This window comes from Bufo bufo, chromosome 4 (genome assembly GCF_905171765.1).
Source record: "Bufo bufo chromosome 4, aBufBuf1.1, whole genome shotgun sequence".
NCBI lineage: Eukaryota > Metazoa > Chordata > Amphibia > Anura > Bufonidae > Bufo > Bufo bufo.
The window spans coordinates 419,843,373-419,866,363 of NC_053392.1; positions in this window are offsets into that span (position 1 = coordinate 419,843,373).

The following is a 22,991-nucleotide window of genomic DNA, read 5'->3' on the forward strand; positions in this document are numbered from 1 at the left end:
AACAAAAGAGCTTTTTCGTGTTATAGTCGGTCTTGTGAGGCAATGTCCCGAATCGACATGGCTTTCACGACTTCTCACTTTATAGATAGAGTGGAATATATGAAATATGAACCCTGCGGTATCTCGGATCACTCCCTTATGTTGTTAGTGTTTGGGCAGCCCGGACCCGTCTGGCGGAGGAGGAATTTTAGGCTGAACCCTCACTTGTTGAGCTTGATTGACGAACAAGAAAATATTGCCCGCGAGATAGTAGAATTTTGGAACTTTAATTCTGGTTCCTCGCATATACACTTTGTGTGGGATACACTTAAAGCATTCATTCCAGGTGTCTATGTGGGACGAATTAAGAGGAAAAAGCAATATTTGCGAAAAAGGAAAAACAATTTGAAGATAGGGTAGGGGAACTAGAAAGGGACATATTTAGGAAAAACTAAGGAAAAAATTGAAGAATTAAATAAAGCTCGGGAAGACCATAAAAAATATATTTTTAATAAGGGCCAACAGAGGATCTTTTTTAGTGGCCAGAAATGTTTTTGCGAAGCCAGAAAACCGAGCTGCTTACTCTCCTCCATTATTCAGAACCAACAAAAACCAAAATAAAATCCAAAGCATCAGAGCTAAAAATGGACGGATTCTGACCGACGCTGAGAAAGTGGAGAGGGAATTCACCACATTCTTCACCACTCTATACTCTACAGCAGGGGTCTCCAAACTTTTCAACAGGAGGGCCACATTGAAGATTTTACAAGTATTCGGGGGCCGGAAAAAAAAATCAGTTATGTATTAAATTAAATGTATATATTTTACATGGATCGTTTTTGTAATCAGCATGATATGACTGAGAACAAAAGAGAAAAAACTTTAGCAAAACAACGCAAAGACACCCGTGTCCCTATCAGCGGTGTCCCCATCAGCACAGCAATGTCCCCATCAGCACAGCAATGTCCCCATCAGCACAGCAATGTCCCCATCAGCACAGCAATGTCCCCATCAGCACAGCAATGTCCCCATCAGCACAGCAATGTCCCCATCAGCACAGCAATGTCAGCATCAGCACAGCAATGTCAGCATCAGCACAGCAATGTCAGCATCAGCACAGCAATGTCAGCATCAGCACAACAATGTCCCCATCAGCACAGCAATGTCCCCATCAGCACAGCAATGTCCCCATCAGCACAGCAATGTCCCCATAAGCACAGCAATGTCCCCATCAGCACAGCAATGTCCCCATCAGCACAGCAATGTCCCCATCAGCACAGCAATGTCCCCATCAGCACAGCAATGTCCCCATCAGCACAGCAATGTCAGCATCAGCACAGCAATGTCAGCATCAGCACAACAATGTCCCCATCAGCACAGCAATGTCCCCATCAGCACAGCAATGTCCCCATCAGCACAGCAATGTCCCCATCAGCACAGCAATGTCCCCATCAGCACAGCAATGTCAGCATCAGCACAGCAATGTCAGCATCAGCACAACAATGTCCCCATCAGCACAGCAATGTCCCCATCAGCACAGCAATGTCAGCATCAGCACAGCAATGTCAGCATCAGCACAGCAATGTCAGCATCAGCACAGCAATGTCCCCATCAGCCGTGTCACCCTTAAGCACAGCAATGTCCCCATCAACGATGTCCCCATCAGAACAGCAATGTCCCCATCAGCGGAGTCCCCATTAGCAGCTGATAGGGGCCACCACTGATGGGGACACTGCTGTTGGGGACGCGGCTGATGGGGACACCATTGATGGGGACACCCGTGTCCCTATCAGCGGTGTCCCCATCAGAACAGCAATGGCCAAATCAGAACAGCAATGTCCCCATCAGAAAAGCAATATTCCCATAAAAAAAAAAATATTCCCATCAAAAAAACAATATTCCCATCAGAAAAACAATATTCCCATCATGGGGACACCCACTGATGGGGACGCTGCTGTTGGGGACATTGCTGTGCTGATGGGGACACCACTGATGGGGACGCTGCTGTTGGGGACATTGCTGTGCTGATGGGGACACCACTGATGGGGACACCATTGATGGGGACACCCATGTCCCTATCAGCGTTGTCCCCATCAGCACAGCAATGTCCCCATCAGCGGTGTCCCCATCAGCACAGCAATGTCCCCATCAGCGGTGTCCCCATCAGCACAGCAATGTCCCCATCAGAACAGCAATGTCAGCATCAGCACAGCAATGTCCCCATTAATGATGTCCCCATCAGAACAGCAATGTCCCCATCAGCGGAGTCCCCATTAGCAGCTGATGGGGACACCACTGATGGGGACACTGCCTTTGGGGACGCGGTTGATGGGGACACCCGTGTCCCTATCAGTGGTGTCCCCATCAGAACAGCAATGTCCCCATCAGAATGGGGACGCTGATGGGGACATTGCTGTACTGATGGGGACACCATTGATGAGGACACCTTTGTCCCCATCAGCAGTGTGCCAATCAGCGGTGTCCTCAGCAATGTCCCCATCAGCACAGCAATGTTCACATCAGCAGTTTCCACATTAGCAGCGTCCCCATCATTGCTGATGGGGACGCCGCTGTGCTGATGTGGAAACCGATGATGGGTCACCGCTGATGGGGATACCCATGTCCCCATCAGCGGTGTCCCCAGCAATGTCCCATCAGAACAGCAATGTCCCCATCAGCAGTGTCCACCGCAACATCCCCATCAGCACAGCAATGTCCCTGTCAGCGGTGTCCCCAGCAGCATGTGTCCCCATCACCGCTGATGGGGACACCTCTGATGGGGACATTGCTGTGCTGATGGGGACATCGATTATGGGGTTACCGCTGATGGGGACATTGCTATCCTGATGGGGACACCATTGATGTGGACACCCATGTCCCCATCAGCAGTGTGCCAAACAGCGGTGTCCCCAGCAATGTCCCCATCAGAACAGAATTGTCCCCATCAGCAGTGTGCCCATCATCGCTGATGGGGACACCTCTGATGGGGACATTGCTGTGCTGATGGGGACACCATTGATGGGGACACCCGTGTCCTCATCAACGGTGTCCCCATCAGAACAGCAATGTCCCCATCAGCACAGCAAAGTCCCCATCAGCAGTGTCCCCAGCAGCACAGCAATATCCCCATCAGTATGTGTCCTCAGCAGCTTGTGTCCCCATCAGCGCAGCACAGCAATGTCAGCGTTCCCCATTGTGTCCCCATCAGCGTTGTGCAACACTTGCCTCCGCTGTAGCCGGCTTCTGCTCCTCTTCTTTTTTTTTTCTTCTTGGACTCCTGAGTCCCGACTCCCGCCCGCTGCTACACACGTGGATTTGTTATTTCAAACAGCGGGCGGGAAGAGGGGAGGTGCCGCACCTGTGACGTCACTGGTTGCCGGGACATCGGCGGTCCCAGCAGCCAATCAAAAAGCACAGCGTGACAGCATGGGCGGTTGTGCGGCTTTCGTTCCTGCAACCTGTCAGCTGCGGGCGGGCCGGATCGAACGCACAAGCGGGCCGGTTGTGGCCCGCGGGCCGGGGTTTGGAGACCCCTGCTCTACAGGACAGTCTGGCTCTGAAAAGGAACTGGACAACTTTTTTGAGAACTTAAATATGACAACCCTGGTGGAGAATGAAAGGGCTCTTTTAAACTCCCCAATTCAAATGGGGGAGCTACGTGAGGCCCTAGGCTCCATTCAGGGCAACTCCGTACCTGGCTCAGACGGATTACCATTTGAAATCTATAGGAGACACGGGGAGGTTCTCCTCCCGCTTCTATCACGAGTCCTTAATGAGTCTTATTTAGTGGGCTCTCTCCCTGGCTCGCTTTCTGAAGCCATTATTGTCCTTATTCCAAAAAAGGATAAAGACTTAAATGACCCAAGTTCTTACCGCCCAATATCTCTCTTGAATACAGATTTTAAGATATTCGCAAAAATATTTGCAAACCGACTGAAAAAAGTGATAGGAAAATTAATACACCCAGACCAAACAGGTTTTATACCCAATAGGCAGGCCCATACTGATATTCGCAGGGTTATAACTAATATTCAGGCAGGGGAAGGCGAGGACCGCCCCATCCTGTCACTGGATGCCGCCAAGGCCTTTGACAGGGTGGAGTGGAACTTCTTATGGAGGGTGATGTCTGAAATGAAGCTGGGGAAAGAATTTATTCACTGGATAAAGTTAATGTACAACTCCCCTTCTGCGTGAATAGGCACTGATGGATCTTGTTCCTCCCCTTTTGGGCTTCAGTGAGGCACCAGGCAGGGCTGCCCCCTCTCTCCTCTCCTGTTTGCTATATTTATGGAACCTCTTGCTTGTATGATTAGACAGGATGAACGTATTCTTGGGTTTGGGATTAGGGGCTCCCAGAATAAAATTGGCCTCTACGCTGACAATATTCTTATATTTCTAAAAGAGGGAGGTGCTTCTGTGGCCTATGTTATGAAGGTAATTAATGACTCCTCTCTGGCCTTAAAATAAATTGGGAAAAATCAGTTTTTCTCCCAATTGGACATCAGAAAATAGAAAGATTAGAGGAATATGGAGATCTGTTTCCTGCCACGGAGATACATTATTTAGGGGTGAGGATTAGTGCCTCTGTGGGGGATTTTCCCCAACTTAATTTGGCTCCGTTGGTAGAGAAAATAAAAAAATAAAGTTGGAGTCTGGCAGAGACTGCCACTCGGGCAGGTGGATAGAATAGCACTTATTAAAATGGTGTTACTCCCCCAAATTTTATATATTTTATCTGCCTGCCCGATTTGGATTAATGATGCATATTTTAATCATATTGAGCGGTTTTTTAACGATCTGATATGGGTCCGGAAGAGGGTCCGAATCAAGCAGAGGTTCTTGTGGTTGGCAGAGGAGAGAGAGGGAATATCCCTTCCGTATATTCCAGGTTACTTTATGGCCGCACAAATCCAATGGTGCATGGGACAAAGAGAGAACGACCTTGTGCAATATTTAATCAGAAATTATGAGGGGTCCCAGAGAGACATTTTTAGTATCTTGGAATCAGGATACTTGGCTACCAGAGGGATAGACTGCCCTATAAGTGAAATGTTACAATTAGGCCTCATGCACACGACAGTATTTTTTCACGGTCCGCAAAACGGGGTTCCGTTGTTCCGTGATCCGTTTCCGTTTTTGTTTCTGTGTGTCTTCCTTGATTTTTGAAGGATCACCAGACATGAAGGAAAGTGAAAAAAAATCTAAGTCAAGTTTGCCTTGCAAATGATAGGGAAAAAATGGGCGCGGACGCGGATGACAATCTTGTGTGCCTCCGTGTTTTTTCACGGACCCATTAACTTGAATGGGTCCGCGAACCGTTGTCAGTAAAAAAAATAGGACAGGTCATATATTTTTGACGGATTGGAAACACGGATCACGGACGCGGATGACGAACGGTGCATTATCCGAGTTTTCAACGGACCCATTGAAAGTCAATGGGTCCGCAGAAAATCACGGAAAGCGGAACAACGGACACGGAACACAACAATGGTCGTGTGCATGAGACCTTAGTCTGGAATAAGATTAAAAAGGTGTTAGGGATTACACAATGTTTAAGATTCACTCCACTTTGGAACAATTTTAATTTAAAGGAACTTATTAAAAGAGAAGATAGTATATATTGGCAAAATAGGGTAATAGTACTCGTCTCACACGTCACTGAAGGTGGGAATATTCGAATTCCTAAGGAAATTCTTCACGGTTCTCAGATAGATAATATGGCCTGGTTCAGGTATACTCAATTACAACACCTGCTATATAATATTAAGAATAAGCACTTTTTAAACGTAGTAGATAATAGTTTCACAGATTTTTGTTTTTACCGGAAAGATGTAAACACCTCTATTTCACAGACTTATAAACAAATAAAAGCGGGCTAGCACAGGCTTCCAGTATCCGTAGTTTCAGGTGCTGCACATCTCGTATCTTCACAGCATAGACGATTGCCTTCAGATGATACGAGATGTGCAGCACCTGAAACTACGAATACTGGAAGCCTGTGCTAGCATTTCTCCTGCGGTGTTGCTATCAGTGTGTGAAGAGTGGGAGAAAAGGGTTGCATTGAGAATCCAACACAATGGGCAGCACATTGAACACATTTTGTAAGTGGTCAAAAACTTGTAAATAACTCATGAAAGAATAAAGTTACATTAAAACCAAGCACGCCATTGTTTTTCTTGTGAAATTCCCAATGAGTTTGATGTGTCAAATGACCCTCTTCCTATTGAAAAAACAAAAGTTGGATTCAAAATGGCTGACTTCAAAATGGCCGCCATGGTCACCACCCATCTTGAAAAGTTTCCCCCCTCACATATACTAATGTGCCACAAACAGGAAGTTAATATCACCAACCATTCCCATTTTATTAAGGTGTATCCATATAAATGGCCCACCCTGTAGATACTACCCTTTCTTTTATAGATATAAATAAAGCGAGAGATTGTTTTAAGGATGAACCTGATAATTAAGCTGCTTCCTCCCTACTGTTGTTTATCTTATGTATTGTATGAGGGGAAAAATTAAAGAACTAAATAAAAAAATAAAAAAAATAAAAAAATAAATGTGTTTCTGCCTTCTTTAAGACACGTTTGCTGAAAACTACCCTTTCCACCACATAACATGTTGGCACAGGGCTGCTCTTTCCAAAATGGGGTCACTTCTGGGTTTTTAAATTTCTGGGGACCTCAGGAATTATTTCACATGTGACATGTCACCTAAAATCAATGTCTGCCAATTCAGGCCTGCCAGCAAAATCCATATTTAGCTATTTGCCTGGTGTGCGCCCATACAGCATGCTACAAGCACAAATGTGGTGTTTCATGAATGTGGAAAAAATGGGGAACATATACTGGGGTGCATTTTCTCCTTTAACCCTTTGTAAAAGTAAAAATTGGGGTCTGCTGGTAATATTTCACTTTCACAAATGTGTCCTTTCAATTCCTTTAACAAGTGTTTCTGCCTTCTGTGAGACACCTGTTTGCTTAAAAGTACCATTTTGACCACTTAAAATGTTCGCATAAGAGTGCTGTTTAAAAAATGGGGTCACTTCTTGGGGTTTTTAATTTCTGTGGACCTCAGGAATTATTTAAATGCGACATGTCACCTAAACTCAATGTCTGCCAATTCAGGCCTACAAGCAAAATCCCTATTTAGCTATTTGCCTGGTGTGCGCCCATACAGCATGCTGCAAGCACATATCTGATGTTTCCTCTAAGGGGAGAAAATGGGGAACACATACTATGGTGCATTTTCTCCTTTAGCTCTTTGCGAAATTAAAAATTGGGGTCTGCTAGTAATTTTTCATTTTCACAAATGTGTGCTTTAAAATCCTTTATCAAGTGTTTCTGCCTTCTGTTGGGGTGCTCTTTTCAAAATGTAGTCACTTCTTGGGTAGGGATGAGCAAACCCGAACTGTATATACATTTTCGTAAAAGTCTGGGTTCGGGTTCGGGGTTCGGCGCTTTCTTGGCGCTTTTTGAAAGGCTGCAAAGCAGCCAATCAACAAGCGTCATACAACTTGCCCCAAGAGGCCATCACAGCCATGCCTACTATTGGCATGGCTGTGATTGGCCAGTGCAGCATGTGACCCAGCCTCTATTTAAGCTGGAGTCACGTAGCGCCGCACGTCACTCTGCTATGATCAGTGTAGGGAGAGGTTGCAGCTGCTGTTAGGGCAAGATTAGACAGTGATTAACTCTGCAAAAACACTTAATTCAGTGATCGATCTACAGCTGTGGATCATTGAACTGCTGCTATTTAATTGCTCACTGTTTTTAGGCTACCCAGAGCGTTTTTATGTCACTTTTTTCTTGGGTGATCGGCGGCCATTTTGTGTCTTGTGGTGCGCCAGAACAAGCTGCCACCAAGTCCATTTAACCATCAATAGTGTGGTTATTTTTTTGCTATATCCTACATCAGGGGCTTGGCTGTGCTTGCTATTTTATTGAGGGGTAAAATACAATTGGCCAAAATAGCAGTACCCTAAATCTGGTGTTTCAGCTGTGGCTAGCCAATTGTAATACTGTCTGCTGTCTGCCGAAGCACAGTTTTTGTTCTGGGTTGAATACAATTCCCAACTTAGCAATCCCCTAAATATTTTTTTTCTGCTGTATCAGGCCAAGTTTAAATTGATCCATAAAAGGGTATATTAGATTTAAGGTGCGGATAGTGTCATCCTCAATAACTTCACACGCTACCGTGCATTTCCAAGTTTAAATAATTCTGTCTGTAACGTATACCTGTCACCCAGCGCCTAAATAATAGGCCTAAAATTTATATTCAGCTAAATCTATGTTTATTGCTGAGGCTGGTCAATTTATTTAGTGTCCGCCAAAGCACAGTTTTTGTTCTGGGTTGAATACAATTCCCAACTTAGCAATCCCCTAAATATTTTTTTTCTGCTGTATCAGGCCAAGTTTAAATTGATCCATAAAAGGGTATATTAGATTTAAGGTGCGGATAGTGTCATCCTCAATAACTTCACACTCTACCGTGCATTTCCAAGTTTAAATAATTCTGTCCGTAAACGTATACCTGTCACCCAGCGCCTAAATAATAGGCCTAAAATTTATATTCAGCTAAATCTGTGTTTATTGCTGAGGCTGGTCAATTTATTTAGTGTCCGCCAAAGCACAATTTTTGTTCTGGGTTGAATACAATTCCCAACTTAGCAATCCCCTAAATAATTTTTTTCTGCTGTATCAGGCCAAGTTTAAATTGATCCATAAAAGGGTATATTAGATTTAAGGTGCGGATAGTGTCATCCTCAATAACTTCACACGCTACCGTGCATTTCCAAGTTTAAATAATTCTGTCCGTAAACGTATACCTGTCACCCAGCGCCTAAATAATAGGCCTAAAATTTATAGTCAGCTAAATCTGTGTTTATTGCTGAGGCTGGTCAATTTATTTAGTGTCCGCCAAAGCACAGTTTTTGTTCTGGGTTGAATACAATTCCCAACTTAGCAATTCCCTAAATCAGTGGTTTCTGCTGTATCAGGCCAACTTTAAATCTATCCATAAAAGGGTATATTAGATTGAAGGTGCGGATAGGGTCATCCTCAACAACTTCACACGCTACCGTGCATTTCCAAGTTTAATTCTGTCCGTAAAAGGGATACCTGTCATCCAGCGCCTAAATACTAAGCCTACAATTTATATTCAGCTAAATCTGTCGTTACTGTTGTGCCTGTATTAGTGTAATACGGTACCTAAATAGTTAGCCAGATAGTGTTAGGTGCCTGTAAAAAAAGGCCTGAATTTGAATTCAATACATTGGGCCAAATAATTTTTTTCTTATTGTGGTGAACGGTAACAATGAGGAAAACATCTAGTAAGGGACTCGGACGCGGACATGGTCGTGGTGGTGTTAGTGGACCCTCTGGTGCTGGGAGAGGACGTGGCCGTTCTGCCACAGCCACACGTCCTAGTGAACCAACTACCTCAGGTCCCAGTAGCCATCAGAATTTACAGCGATATTTGGTGGGGCCCAATGCCGTTCTAAGGATGGTAAGGCCTGAGCAGGTACAGGCATTAGTCAATTGGGTGGCCGACAGTGGATCCAGCACGTTCACATTATCTCCCACCCAGTCTTCTGCAGAAAGCGCACAGATGGCGCATGAAAACCAAGCCCATCAGTCTGTCACATCACCCCCATGCATATCAGGGAAACTGTCTGAGCCTCAAGTTATGCAGCAGTCTCTTATGCTGTTTGAAGACTCTGCTGGCAGGGTTTCCCAAGGGCATCCACCTAGCCCTTCCCCAGGGGTGGAAGAGATAGAATGCACTAACGCACAACCACTTATGTTTCCTAATGATGAGGACATGGGAATACCACCTCAGCATGTCTCTGATGATGACGAAACACAGGTGCCAACTGCTGCGTCTTTCTGCAGTGTGCAGACTGAACAGGAGGTCAGGGAGGAAGACTGGGTGGAAGACGATGCAGGGGACGATGAGGTCCTAGACCCCACATGGAATGGAGGTCGTGCCACTGACTTTCAGAATTCGGAGGAAGAGGCAGTGGTGAGACAGAGCCAACAGCGTAGCAAAAGAGGGAGCAGTGGGCAAAAGCAGAACACCCCCCGCCAAGAGAGTCCGTCTGCTATTGGCCACCACCATCTGGGACCCAGCAGCCCAAAGGCAGCTTCAAGGAGTTCCCTGGCGTGGCAGTTCTTCAAACAATGTGCTGATGACAAGACTTAAGTGGTTGGCACGCTGTGCCATCAGATCCTGAAGCGAGGCATTAATGTTCTGAACCTTAGCACAACCTGCATGACCAGGCACCTGCATGCAAAGCATGAACTGCAGTGGAGTAAACACCTTAAAAACAAGGAACTCACTCAGGCTCCCCCTGCTACCTCTTCTGCTGCTGCCGCCTCGGCCTCTTCCTCCACCTCTGGAGGAACGTTGGCACCTGCCGCCCAGCAAACAGAGGATGTACCACCAACACCACCACCACCTCTGTCACCAAGCATCTCAACCATGTCACACGGCAGCGTTCAGCTCTCCATCTCACAAACATTTGAGAGAAAGCGTAAATTCCCACCTAGCCACCATCGATCCCTGGCCGCGAATGCCAGCATTTCTAAACTACTGGCCTATGAAATGCTGTCATTCAGGCTGGTGGACACAGACAGCTTCAAACAGCTCATGTCGCTTGCTGTCCCACAGTATGTTGTTCCCAGCCGCCACTACTTCTCCAAGAGAGCCGTGCCTTCCCTGCACAACCAAGTATCCGATAAAATCAAGTGTGCACTGCGGAACGCCATCTGTGGCAAGGTCCACCTAACCACAGATACGTGAACCAGTAAGCACGGCCAGGGACGCTATATCTCCCTAACTGCACACTGGGTAAATGTAGTGGCGGCTGGGCCCCAGGCGAAGAGCTGTTTGGCGCACGTCCTTCCGCCGCCAAGGATCGCAGGGCAACATTCTTTGCCTCCTGTTGCCTCCTCCTCCTCTTCTGCCACCTGCTCATCCAGTCAGCCACACACCTTCACCACCAACTTCAGCACAGCCCGGGGTAAACGTCAGCAGGCCATTCTGAAACTCATATGTTTGGGGGACAGGCCCCACACTGCACAGGAGTTGTGGCGGGGTATAGAACAACAGACCGACGAGTGGTTGCTGCCGGTGAGCCTCAAGCCCGGCCTGGTGGTGTGCAATAATAGGCGAAATCTCGTTGCAGCTCTGGGATTAGCCGATTTGACGCACATCCCTTGCCTGGCGCATGTGCTGAATTTGGTGGTGCAGAAGTTCATTCACAACTACCCCGACATGTCAGAGCTGCTGCATAAAGTGCGGGCCGTCTGTGCGCGCTTCCGGCGTTCTCATCCTGCCGCTGCTCGCCTGTCTGCGCTACAGCGTAACTTCGGCCTTCCCGCTCACCGCCTCATATGCGACGTGCCCACCAGGTGGAACTCCACCTTGCACATGCTGGACAGACTGTGCGAGCAGCAGCAGGCCATAGTGGAGTTTCTGTGTGCCCTGTTGCGCTGTTTCGAGTACTCCACCAACATGGCCAGTGGCGATGACGCCGTTATCAGCGTTACAATACCACTTCTATGTCTCCTTGAGAAAACACTTAGGGCGATGATGGAAGAGGAGGTGGCCCAGGAGGAGGAGGAGGAAGAGGGGTCATTTTTAGCACTTTCAGGCCAGTCTCTTCGAAGTGACTCAGAGGGAGGTTTTTTGCAACAGCAGAGGCCAGGTACAAATATGGCCAGACAGGGCCCACTACTGGAGGACGAGGATGAGGAGGAGGTGGAGGAGGATGAGGATGAGGATGAAGCATGTTCACAGCGGGGTGGCACCCAACGCAGCTCGGGCCCATCACTGGTGCATGGCTGGGGGGAAACGGAGGACGATGACGATACGCCTCCCACAGAGGACAGTTTGTCCTTACCTCTGGGCAGCCTGGCACATATGAGCGACTACATGCTGCAGTGCCTGCACAACGACAGCAGAGTTGCCCACATTTTAACGTGTGCGGACTACTGGGTTGCCACCCTGCTGGATCCCCAGTACAAAGACAATGTACCCACCTTACTTCCTGCACTGGAGCGTGATAGGAAGATGCGCGAGTACAAGCGCACGTTGGTAGACGCGCTACTGAGAGCATTCCCAAATGTCACAGGGGAACAAGTGGAAGCCGAAGGCGAAGGCAGAGGAGGAGCAAGAGGTCGCCAACGCAGCTGTGTCACGGCCAGCTCCTCTGAGGGCAGGGTTAGCATGGCAGAGATGTGGAAAAGTTTTGTCAACACGCCACAGCTAACTGCACCACCACCTGATACGCAACGTGTTAGCAGGAGGCAACATTTCACTAACATGGTGGAACAGTACGTGTGCACACCCATCCACGTACTGACTGATGGTTCGGCCCCATTCAACTTCTGGGTCTCCAAATTGTCCACGTGGCCAGAGCTAGCCTTTTATGCCTTGGAGGTGCTGGCCTGCCCGGCGGCCAGCGTTTTGTCTGAACGTGTATTCAGCACGGCAGGGGGCGTCATTACAGACAAACGCAGCCGCCTGTCTACAGCCAATGTGGACAAGCTGACGTTCATAAAAATGAACCAGGCATGGATCCCACAGGACCTGTCCATCCATTGTGCAGATTAGACATTAACTACCTCCCCTTAACCATATATTATTGTACTCCAGGGCACTTCCTCATTCAATCCTATTTTTATTTTAATTTTACCATTATATTGCAGGGCAACCCAAAGTTGAATGAACCTCTCCTCTGTCTGGGGCCTAAAAATATCTGACAGTGGCCTGTTCCAGTGTTGGGTGACGTGAAGCATGATTCTCTGCTATGACATGAAGCCTGAATCTCTGCTATGGGACCTCTCTCCTATGTCTGGGTGCCGGGGCCTAAATATATGACAATGGACTGTTCCAGTTTTGGCTGACGTGAAGCCTGATTCTCTGCTATGACATGAAGACTGATTCTTTGCTGACATGAAGCCTGAATCTCTGTTATGGGACCTCTCTCCTCTGTCTGGGTGCCGGGGCCTAAATATATGACAATGGACTGTTCCAGTTTTGGCTGACGTGAAGCCTGATTCTCTGCTATGACATGAAGACTGATTCTCTGCAGACATGAAGCCTGAATCTCTGTTATGGGACCTCTCTCCTCTGTCTGGGTGCCGAGGCCTAAATATATGACAATGGACTGTTCCAGTTTTGGCTGACGTGAAGCCTGATTCTCTGCTATGACATGAAGACTGATTCTCTGCAAACATGAAGCCTGAATCTCTGTTATGGAACCTCTCTCCTCTGTCTGGGTGTCGGGGCCTAAATACACTGCTCAAAAAAATAAATGGAACACTTAAACAACACAATGTAACTCCAAGTCAATCACACTTCTGTGAAATCAAACTGTCCACTTAGGAAGCAACACTGAGTGACAATCAGGTGATTTTCCTATTTCATGACATAAAGTCATGATTTTATTAAAGACACGGAGGCGAGTATTGCTATTCTCCTTCTTTACTCTGACCAATAGCAGCAAAGACAAAAATATTGAAACATTTGAACAGCCCCTCCCCATAGTCCTAGTATAACAGGCCACTCCGCCTGCAAATCCTCCTCTTTCTTTGTAACACGAGACCGAAAATCCAACTGAACCGGAAAAACCAAGAGTCCCAGAACATCATGGAACAACCACCGCCTTCCGTCCGGAAGCGAAACGGGAACAACTGGAAACAACACCGAAGGATGCTCCTCGTCCTGTCCACATCAAACGATCGGCTGGAACCGAACTGCCGACGACGTAGACCAATGGATGCAGCACACCAGGCCGGTCTCAACCTGAAAAGGTGAAAACAGAGAATGATAGAAACCAATCGGGACATGGTATCCAAAATCAACTGGTTGCGACAAACCTACTCAGGAAAAACTCATAGAGTTAAAATCAATATGCGTATGACAACAAATCAATAATATCTTTCGGAATAAACATCATTCATAATAAAAACATACATATAGGGAGGGAACATAGGGTGGGCAATACTCGCCTCCGTGTCTTTAATAAAATCATGACTTTACGTCATGAAATAGGAAAATCACCTGATTTTATTACAAGACCCGGAGGCTCGTATTGCAAGTTCAAAGTTAAGATAAATTCTCAATGATTGATGAGAAAACGTGAGGACCTGGCCGAAAATAAAATTCCCTGAACGTGGATACTCTGGACCAGTCTGCCAATTTTAAAATGTCCTCCAGTCTGGCGCCAGAAACCGCCAAAGAGGTAGCAGATGCCCCCCTAGCGGAATGCGCCGAAAAAATGGAAGTGTCCACGCCCGCCAATTCCATGATCCACTTCATCCACCTAGCCAGCGTGGGAGTGGTCACCGGGGCAAAAGGACGAATGGTAGAGAGGAAGAGATGAGAAAACTCTCGCGAACGATGAAGGGACGTGCGAGCTTCATTTTCCTTGAGGAAGGCGAGGCCGGGAAAGCAGGATAAGCGACTGAACGTATGTGAGTCTTGGTCCTCCTAGAGATGTCAAAGGAGACCCCCTCCGGAGTGTACGAGCGGGCATCATAATCCAAAGCCCGGACGTCGGACACCCGCTTGCAGGAAATTAGACAGAAAAGAGTGACAAGCTTCGCCGACAGTTGCCTTAAGGAAAGGTCTGTATTCTGAGGCCAAGAAGATAAAAAGGAAAGGACACAAGACACGTCCCAAGTAGAAGAAAATCTAGGCCTAGGAGGACAAGACATCCGAGAGCCCCGCAAGAGACGGCATACCAAAGGATGTTGCCCCGCGGGAGTACCATCAAATCCCTGATGGGACGCAGAAATGGCCGATCTGAAAAGGCTGATCGTGCGATAGGCCTTACCCTGGTCGAAAAGAGAAGACAGGAAATGCAAGATCTCCGTCACAGGTGCCGAAACGGGATCCAAGTCCCTAGCCACGCACCAGCGATCCCAAGATCCCCAGGCAGATCTGTAAGATCTTCTGGTTCCTGGGGCCCAAGCGTTCTCCAAGAGGACTCTAGCTGTTCCCGAAACTCCCGGGACCTCCCAGGGTCCCCTGAAATTCGACATGCCAACAGGCGCAGGGATCCGTCCAGGAGAAGAGGGTGTAATTGGTGATTCGGACCTCGGAGGAGAGTCTGAGATGTCGGGAGCAGGCACGGGGTCTCTATCATCATCTCCAGAAGGTGAGGAAACCACGACTGGGAATTCCAAAACGGGACCAGAAGAACCAGATCCGCTGCATGACGGCGTACTTGAATCAGGGTCCTGGGAATCAGCTGGAAGGGAGGAAATGCGTAAAGCAGGCCCCTGGACCAATCCTGTAGGAACGCGTCCACCGCTTCGGCCTCCGGGTCCGGGCGCCAACTGTAGAAACGTGGCAGCTGCGTGTTCAGGCGGGAGGAAAACAGGTCGATACAGCAAGGTCCCCAAAGAGATGTTAAGGAACGGAACACCGCTGGATCTAACTGCCAGTCGCTGGAGTCGGAGAGATATCGAGAGCTCCAATCCGCCCGAATGTTCTGGAGGCCTGGAAGATATTCTGCCATAACAATCAACTCCTTGTCCAGGCAGTAGTCCCAGAAATCCTTCGCCAACCGAGATAGAATGGTGGAACGGGTTCCGCCCATGCCGTTGATGTAACGCACTGCCGACACGTTGTCCATGCAAAGTTGAATGCAGGCTTTGGCCGTGTCTCTCGTGAAACTCTTGATTGCGAAAGAACCTGCCAACAGTTCCAGCGCATTGATGTGGAATCCCGCTTCGTCCGCTGACCAGCCGCCTCCGGTTGAGATCCCCTCGCAATGAGCTCCCCAGCGCGACAGGCTGGCATCCGAATCTACCACGAAGTCCGGACGATGACCGAAAATAGCCTTGCCGTTCCAAGCTTGCAAATTGTGGATCCACCAGGATAGCTCCTCCTTGGTTTCCTCGTCCAGGGAAATCCAATCCGCATAAGAAGCCCCCGTCCGCAGGTGGGAGATTTTCAGTCGCTGGAGAGCCCGGTAATGTAGTGGGGCCGGAAAGACCGCCTGAATGGATGAAGCAAGAAGGCCTATGATCCTTGCTAGTTGGCGCAAAGGGATCTGGGAAGATGACTTGGCTCTGCACAATTCCTTCCGTATGGACCGAACCTTGGCCGGTGGTAGGCTGAGAGTCCCTGCCGTGGAATCCACCAGAAACCCCAGGAACTCCATCTCGCGAGCCGGGGTGAGACAGGACTTCTCCTGATTGAGGAGGAAACCCAGATCCGACAGGAGATCCATTGTCCAGCGAAGGTGATTCAGTAACACCAAATGATCCTGTGCCATGATCAGGATGTCGTCCAGATAGACGATGAGGCGAACTCCCCGACTGCGCAGCCAGGCCATAGCCGGGCGCATCAGCTTGGTGAAGCACCACGGAGCTGAAGAGAGGCCGAAAGGGAGGCATGTAAACCGCCAAATCCTGTCCTTCCAAGAGAAACATAGAAGGTTCCTGGACGCGTCCTCGACAGGGACGGTAAGGTAAGCGTCCTTCAGGTCCAACTTGACCATCCAATCGCCCACCTGAAGAAGGTCCCGAAGGAGATGGATGCCTTCCATCTTGAAATGGCGGTACCTGACGAACGCATTGAGAGCGCGTAAATTGATGACGGGCCGCAGCTGGCCCCCTTTTTTCGCCACCAAGAAAATGTTGCTGATTACCGCACCAGGGGATGCCGGTGCCGGCTCTATGGCCCCTTTGCGGAAGAGATCTGATAACTCTGAGTCCACCAGTATGCGGCTTTCTACCGACAGCACTGCAGGGTGTGGGGCGGAATGGGTAGATGAGAGGACGTCAGCTCTATGTGGAAACCCCTGACCGTGGATAGAATCCATTGGTCCGAGGTGATGCGTGACCAAGCTCGAGAAAAGAGCCGGAGTCTGCCCCCTACACAAACAGTCAAAGAATTGAAATGAGGCATTGGTCTTACCGTAAGGACGTCTGGAACCAGGGTGTCCTCTGTATCCTCTAGGCCTCCAGGATCCTCCCCGGGAAGGGAAAAAGGATGGTGTCTCTCGCCTTTGGTCCTGGAATGCAGGTCTCTGGGCGAAGGAGCCTCGGCCCGAACCACGGGCTTGAAAATGGGCACGGCCGGACAGACGGCCCCTGAAACTGCCGGCCCTGGTAGAGACCCTACCATGAAACACCCGATTCATTGAACTTTGGGCTTTATCGAGTGCCGTAAAATCACCGACAAACCGGCCTAAGTCCTTAATAAATGACTCACCAAAGAGCAGGCCCTGGGCCTCCTTACCGGCTTTGGTAAGCGCCAAGTTGGAGAGTTTAGGCTCAATCTTAAAAAGAATGGCCTTGCGCCGTTCAATAGCCAGGGACGTGTTAACGTTTCCTGCTACGCAAATTGCACGCTGCACCCACTCGCGCAGCTCTAGAGGGTCTACCTGCCTACCCTCAGCCTTGGCAGCCTCGGCCAAGTCAAAGATCTTTGCCAGGGGGCCAAATATATCCAGGAGCTTGTTCTGACAAGCGCACAAGGCTGACTCCAGACCCTTCCTCGGATTCCACCCTGATTTGGTGAGGAATTGGGTCATTTTGGGGTCTACCGCTGGAGTCTCGCAAACCCTGTTGGGAACTATGGGTCTGGGGCATTCTGCCCTAAGCTTGTTGCGCGCCTCTTTGGAGAGGGGGCAATGCACGCGGGCCTCCAAATATTTGGATACATGATCCAACGGCAACCACTCTGCCGACCGAGGGTGGTGGAGGGAATCCGGGTCAAAAAGAGGTTCCCCGGAGGGATCTGTCAAAGAAGCAGGGAATACATCTGCTGCCGAAACCATGGAGCTGCACCCGGGTAAGGGGTTAGAATCTATGACCCCAGAAGGGTCGTCCTCTGCCTCCTCATAGGCGTCATCTATAGCCTCCTCATCAGAACCGACCTCAGAGTCGGAAGCTGTATCCTGCTGTGCTCTAGCACATTTCCAATTGCGCGTACGTTCTGCCTGACGCGTACAGGCTCTTTTGCGCGGACCTAGCGCGCCAACATTGGTGGAAACATCGTCACCAGTCATGCGTTTTCTGGAGGCAGGCCCTGGCCCGGTTGGTTTAGAAACCGTAGCGGGCTGTGGGGTGGAAGAGGCAGCTGGATGGGTAGCAAGGGCCTGGGCAATGGACAGATGTCATTGATCCCATAGCCGCAGCAATCACATTAGATAATGTATTTTGAAAGGCCTGGGAATGATCCGCAGGGGCCATCACTGTGTCACAATCATCCCCAGAAGGGGTTAAATCAACCTGAGGCATATCTTCCTCAATAGGGCCCTGCCCACTGTGACTTGTATTAGGCATGATACAGCCTACACAGCCTGCCTCAATATTGGTAGTGATAGGGTTAACCTAATAACGAATCCTATTCTATGTACTCCGCTGGTGAGGATTTTCCCCAGCCAGGGAGAAGCTAAAGTGGGGATAGAGAAAAACCTGAAAAGGAAGGAGCCGGAGAGCAGCAGAGGCCGCCGATACACAGGAGCCGGAGAGCAGATGCAGAGCAGGGTCGCCGAGACTCCGGAGCGCCGCACTGAAAACTGGAAGCGGAAGCGCCCGAGATCTCGCGAGATCTCGGGCGGAGCGAAGCGCAGCAAGCAGGAGAGCCGGCGGCAAGATCAGAGATGAGCCGCGGCGCGAAAACAGCCGAGGGGGGAGGGGGGACCGTGGGGGAGCGAGGTTAAGTGAGGGGACTGAAGAAAAAACTCAAGCACAAGCCATCACCCAACTAGGGGAAGCCAGCAGAGGGAAATGACAAAAAGGGGATGAATAACCCCATAGGGAAATAAAAACCAGTAACAAAGGAGATACCCCTGAAAAAACAGGGTCACAGGGATGTGCCAAATGAGTAAACGGCACAAGGTAAGCAGGGAGAACCCTGCAGACAAAAAACCTGTAAACACAACAGAAAATCCCACAAAACCCAATAAGGGGGGAAAACTACATAAAATAATAGTAATCAGAACATATATCACAGGTACTTATCTCTGCGGTCAGCAGCAAAGAAAGAGGAGGATTTGCAGGCGGAGTGGCCTGTTATACTAGGACTATGGGGAGGGGCTGTTCAAATGTTTCAATATTTTTGTCTTTGCTGCTATTGGTCAGAGTAAAGAAGGAGAATAGCAATACACCCCCAATAAAGGAGTGGTTCTGCAGGTGGTAACCACAGACCACTTCTCAGTTCCTATGCTTCCTGGCTGATGTTTTGGTCACTTTTGAATGCTGACGGTGCTTTCACTCTAGTGGTAGCATGAGACGGAGTCTACAACCCACACAAGTGGCTCAGGTAGTGCAGCTTATCCAGGATGGCACATCAATGCGAGCTGTGGCAAGAAGGTTTGCTGTGTCTGTCAGCGTAGTGTCCAGAGCATGGAGGCGCTACCAGGAGACAGGCCAGTACATCAGGAGACGTGGAGGAGGCCGTAGGAGGGCAACAACCCAGCAGCAGGACCGCTACCTCCGCCTTTGTGTAAGGAGGAACAGGAGGAGCACTGCCAGAGCCCTGCAAAATGACCTCCAGCAGGCCACAAATGTGCATGTGTCTGCTCAAACAGTCAGAAACAGACTCCATGAGGGTGATATGAGGGCCCGACGTCCACAGGTGGGGGTTGTGCTTACAGCCCAACACCGTGCAGGATGTTTGGCATTTTCCAGAGAACACCAAGATTGACAAATTCGCCACTGGCGCCCTGTGCTCTTCACAGATGAAAGCAGGTTCACACTGAGCACATGTGACAGACGTGACAGAGTCTGGAGACGCCGTGGAGAACGTTCTGCTGCCTGCAACATCCTCCAGCATGACCGGTTTGGCATTGGGTCAGTAATGGTGTGGGGTGGCATTTCTTTGGAGGGCCACACAGCCCTCCATGTGCTCGCCAGAGGTAGCCTGACTGCCATTAGGTACCGAGATGAGATCCTCAGACCCCTTGTGAGACCATATGCTGGTGCGGTTGGCCCTGGGTTCCTCCTAATGCAAGACAATGCTAGACCTCATGTGGCTGGAGTGTGTCAGCAGTTCCTGCAAGACAAAGGCATTGATGCTATGGACTGGCCCGCCCGTTCCCCAGACCTGAATCCAATTGAGCACATCTGGGACATCATGTCTCGCTCTATCCACCAACGTCACGTTGCACCACAGACTGTCCAGGAGTTGGCAGATGCTTTAGTCCAGGTCTGGGAGGAGATCCCTCAGGAGACCGTCCGCCACCTCATCAGGAGCATGCACAGGCGTTGTAGGGAGGTCATACAGGCACGTGGAGGCCACACACACTACTGAGCCTCATTTTGACTTGTTTTAAGGACATTACATCAAAGTTGGATCAGCCTGTAGTGTGTTTTTCCACTTTAATTTTGAGTGTGACTCCAAATCCAGACCTCCATGGGTTAAAAAATTTGATTTCCAGTTTTAAATTTTTGTGTAATTTTGTTGTCAGCACATTCAACTATGTAAAGAACAAAGTATTTCAGAAGAATATTTAATTAATTCAGATCTAGGATGTGTTATTTTTGTGTTCCCTTTATTTTTTTGAGCAGTGTATATGACAATGGACTGTTCCAGTTTTGGCTGACGTGAAGCCTGATTCTCTGCTATGACATGAAGACTGATTCTTTGCTGACATGAAGCCTGAATCTCTGTTATGGGACCTCTCTCCTCTGTCTGGGTGCCGGGGCCTAAATATATGACAATGGACTGTTCCAGTTTTGGCTGACGTGAAGCCTGATTCTCTGCTATGACATGAAGACTGATTCTCTGCAGACATGAAGCCTGAATCTCTGTTATGGGACCTCTCTCCTCTGTCTGGGTGCCGGGGCCTAAATATATGACAATGGACTGTTCCAGTTTTGGCTGACGTGAAGCCTGATTCTCTGCTATGACATGAAGACTGATTCTCTGCTGACATGAAGCCTGAATCTCTGTTATGGGACCTCTCTCCTCTGTCTGGGTGCCGGGGCCTAAATATATGACAATGGACTGTTCCAGTTTTGGCTGACGTGAAGCCTGATTCTTTGCTATGACATGAAGACTGATTCTCTGCTGACATGAAGCCTGATTCTCTGCTATGGGACCTCTCTCCAATTGATATTGGTTAATTTTTATTTATTTTATTTTTATTTTAATTCATTTCCCTATCCACATTTGTTTGCAGGGGATTTAACTACATTTTGCTGCCTTTTGCAGCACTCTAGCCCTTTCCTGGGCTGTTTTACAGCCTTTTTAGTGCCGAAAAGTTCGGGTCCCCATTGACTTCAATGGGGTTCGGGTTCGGGACGAAGTTCGGGTCGGGTTCGGATCCCGAACCCGAACATTTCCGGGAAGTTCGGCCGAACTTCTCAAACCCGAACATCCAGGTGTTCGCTCAACTCTATTCTTGGGGTTTTTAATTTTTGGTGGACCTCAGGAATTATTTAACATGCGACATGTCGCCTAAAATCCATGTCTATTTATTCAGGCCTGCCAAATCCATATTTTGCATTTTGCTTCTACAGCCTTGCTGTGCGCCCATGCAGCAGGCTACAAGCACATATTGGGTGTTTTCTGAATGGGGAAAAAATGGGGAACACATACTGGGGTGCATTTTCTCCTTTAACCCTTTGTGAAAGTATAAAATGGGGTCTGCTAGTAATTTTTCATTTTCACAAATGTGTGCTTTGAAATCCTTTAACAAGTGTTTCTGACTTCTGTGAGACACCTGTTTGCTGACAACAACCCTTTACACCACTAAAAATGTTCGCACGGGGGTGCTCTTTCCAAAATGGGGTCACTTCTTGGGTTTTTTAATTTCTGGGAACCTTAGGAATTATTTAAATGCGTCATGTCACCTAAAATCAATGTCTGCCAATTCAGGCCTGCCAGCAAAATCCATATTTAGCTATTGGCCTGGTGTGCGCCCATACAGCATGCTACAAGCACATATGGGGTGTTTACTGAATAGGGAGAAAGTGGGGAACACATCCTGGGGTGCATTTTCTCCTTTAACCCTTTGTGAAAGTAAAAATTGGGGTCTGCTTGTAATTTTTCATTTTCATAAATGTGTGCTTTGAAATCCTTTAACAAGTGTTTCTGCCTTTGAGACAACTGTTTGCTGAAAAGTACCCTTTACACGTCTGAAAATGTTCGCATTGGGGTGCTCTTTCCAGATTGGGGTCATTTCTTCGGGTTTTTAATTTCTGTGGACCTGAGGAATTATTTAAATGTGACATGTCACCTCAATCAATGTCTGCCAATTCAGGCCTACCCTTAAAATCCATATTTAGCTATTTCCCTGGTGTGTGCCCATACAGCATTCTACAAGCACAAATGGGGTGTTTCTTGAATGGGGAAAAAATGGGGAACACATACTGGGGTGCATTTTCTCCTTTAACCCTTTGTGAAAGTATAAATTGTGGTCTGCTAGTAATTTTTCATTTTCACAAATGTGTCCTTTGAAATACTTGAACAAGTGTTTCTGCCTTCTGTGAGACACCTGTTTGCTGAAATGTACCCTTTTCACCACTTAAAATGTTGGCACGAGGGTTCTCTTTCATAATTGGGGTCACATCTTGAGTTTTTTAATTTCTGGGGACGTCAGGATTTTTTTTTACATGCGACATGTCGCCTAAAATCCATGTCTAGGGGTGGAGCTTGCCAATGGCCGTGTAAGCAGCGCGTCTCTAGAGCTCCTGACGGTCTTCGGCGCATATCCCTGACACGGGTCTCACACAGCCTACTTTACCCCCATGAAGAACATGAGGAAGAGGACCTCGTCCACACCAGCACCTGTGGAGAGAGAATCGGGGGCCATAGAGCGCTTCCTTGCCGCTAGCTCTCAGCCGGCGGGAAGCACCATGAGCAGCACGCGCACCGGAGGTGGGGAGATCGCGGCGCCGACCAACCCCAGCCAGTCGCCGCTCAACCCCTCAGGGACACTATCATTTGCTGGAGCTGCCAGCAGCCCGTCCTCGGCAGCCCCCTCCTTTCCAGCACTGGCAGGCAGCAGACGCTCCACACCAGGCTCCTCACCCCAG